Source organism: Phoca vitulina, unplaced genomic scaffold (genome assembly GCF_004348235.1).
Source record: "Phoca vitulina isolate PV1807 unplaced genomic scaffold, GSC_HSeal_1.0 scaffold52, whole genome shotgun sequence".
In the NCBI taxonomy this organism is placed as follows: domain Eukaryota; kingdom Metazoa; phylum Chordata; class Mammalia; order Carnivora; family Phocidae; genus Phoca; species Phoca vitulina.
In genome coordinates, this window is record NW_022589755.1 from 1,936,778 (window position 1) to 1,939,043 (window position 2,266).

Sequence of the window (2,266 nt, forward strand, 5' to 3'; positions counted from 1 at the left end):
GAAGTCAGGAGATCCATGGAGGGCCCCCCATGAGCACTTAGCAGAGCAATGATCTGAGGCTCAGGAAAAGACCACCCAAAAGGACTGGAGTAAACAGTACCCAGCATTCACACTAGGCAGGGACACATATTAACCTAAGCGCAGACTCTTCCAGCTTTAAAAGAAGAAAAAGCACAACAGTGATTCACAACTATCCTCAGGAAATGTTCTTAGTATGGCCCACCAGAAACTGAATTACCTTCATCTTCAGCCTCATCTCTTGGCCCTGCCTCAGTCAGCTATGGCCACTAAGCTACTGTGTAACAAATAGCCCCTCCATTCAGTGGCTTGCTCCTGGATTCCTCCTATTAAAGCCCTGAGCCACCCTCTAAGAATTTCTCCTATTCTGTGCCCACTATGCTGTGAGGAAGCCCAAGCTAGCCACATGGAGATGTCTGGCCAGCCCCAAAAGACACCACATGGACAAGAACCCAGGCCCCATATGGATAGCCCTAAATGAGCCAGCCCAGCCATCTCCAGCTGTGTGGGTCACCTCAGATGAAGTCCCACTGTGGAGCAGAGGGGAAGCCTCCCTGCTGTGCCCTGCCTGACTTTCTAAACCACAGAATAATGAAATGAGCATAGTAAAATGTTTTTCCTCATGATATACATGTATTTGAATAATTCCTGCCAGCTTTTTAGTGGTAAAAAAAAAAAAACACTTCTGCAGACTTCTGAGCTCTCAACATGGTTTATAAGGAATATGTGAGAGGTATTTTTTAAATCTTCAAATATAAAACTAAACCAGAAAAAAAAAAAAAAAAAGCCCTCAGTGGCTTAAAACCACAATCCTTTATTCTTGAGCCCACAGGTGGGTGCATTAACCTGGGAGGCTCTGCTCCATGAGTCGCAGGCTGGAAAGGACACTGGGCTGTTCTTACCATGGCAAGGCCAGAAGCTTCCAGAAGGATAAGGGAAAACATGCAATGCCTCTTGAGGTCTACATATAAGATGAAAATTTGAAGTGTAAAGAAAGTGTGTGTGATGGTCTGATGGGCAGCCCTGGGGGCCCATAAAATAATGTGGCATCTCCCAATCAATGGCATGTTGATTTGGGTGAAATACATTTGTCTTCCCATTCTCTGTTCACCCGTTTCTTTGCTTTCCCAGTTACCTAAAGGGCCCGGTTAACAATTTGTGAATGCTAACAGAATTTCTTCATCGAAAGCACTTGAAAATACTGGCTGGCTAAGAGAACACATCTATGTGCACGTTCGCTCTTACAACCGCTGGCCCGCATGGACGCACCTGTCACCTTCTCGGCTTTGGAGGGGAATTAGATCAAATTCCTCAAATGCTTTCCACTACTTCATGGCGAGCTGTGCGTGGTGAGCGGAGCTCCCAACCTCGCTGCGCTGTTTGGCCTGTGTTCAGTGACTTAGCGTCTCTGATCCTCAGTTGTTTTCCCCCCGCTAAGCCTGGGGACTGCGCCCCGCCCCTGAGGAGGAGTCCCGCCCCCATGCCCCTGGCCCCGCCCCCCACCCCGAACCCCAGGCCGGCTGCCGTCCCTCCGCGCGCAGGGCGGGGAGCTTCCGGGCTCCAGGCGCGGCGCCTTCTGGGAGTTGTAGTTCTGGCGAGCGGTGCGGGGGCCCGCGTTGTCCCGCCGCGCACGCGCAGTCCGCACCGGCCTGGCGCTCAGGCCCACCCGGGTGGTCGCGGCCTTGACCTGTGCGGCCGCTTTGTCCGAGCCACCGCGGGACGGGGAGCTACTGGGGTCCGCGCCGGCCGGGCAGGGCCGGAGACTGAGGAGAACCTGACCCGCACCCACCGAGATCGAGGGTAGCCGCCCACAGGCTTCGGAGCTGGTGCTGGGAGGCGAGGGCATTGGTGTGTGGTGTGCGCGTGCGCGAGTGGGTGTGCGCGCGCGTGTGCGTGTCGGTGTGTCGCTGTACATTCGTGGCTCCAGCGCGGTGTGCATTTGAGTCCCGCCCCGCCTGTCTCCGCATGTCTGCACGTGCATCACTGCAGAACTTTGTGCGTGGGAGTCCGTCCCCGCATGTCACCGTGTGTTTGCACCTGCGTGCCCGTGCAGGTGTGAGCCGCGCGTGAGTCCGCCCCCGTGTGTTTGCGTGAGGGTGACCACCTCTGTGTGTGCCCTTCAGATGTGTAACTGTGGGGGCAACTCTGCATGTGAGTCCGCCCCCACACACGTCTGCCGGCAGGTGCCCGGTAAGGGGGGAGCAGCGAGCATGAGTGAGCAGGTGTGTGCACTGCGAGCCCCGTGCCG

The 2,266-nt window shown here is 55.2% G+C and overlaps 1 protein-coding gene across 4 annotated transcripts in view; it reads left to right on the plus strand.

Annotated features, from left to right (window-relative positions):
- Positions 1-1,655: 1,655 nt before the first annotated feature.
- The window catches only part of ZNF835 (zinc finger protein 835), a 5,477-nt gene continuing 4,866 nt past the window's right edge, over positions 1,656-2,266 (plus strand). Inside the window, exon 1 of one of the 4 annotated variants that reach the window (XM_032388145.1) lies at positions 1,656-1,866. The gene's annotated coding sequence lies outside the window, so the exon portion shown is untranslated. Of the gene's footprint in view, positions 1,867-1,922; positions 2,085-2,266 lie in introns of those variants that run through there. The other 3 variants (XM_032388146.1, XM_032388148.1, XM_032388147.1) reach the window with 3 other exon arrangements.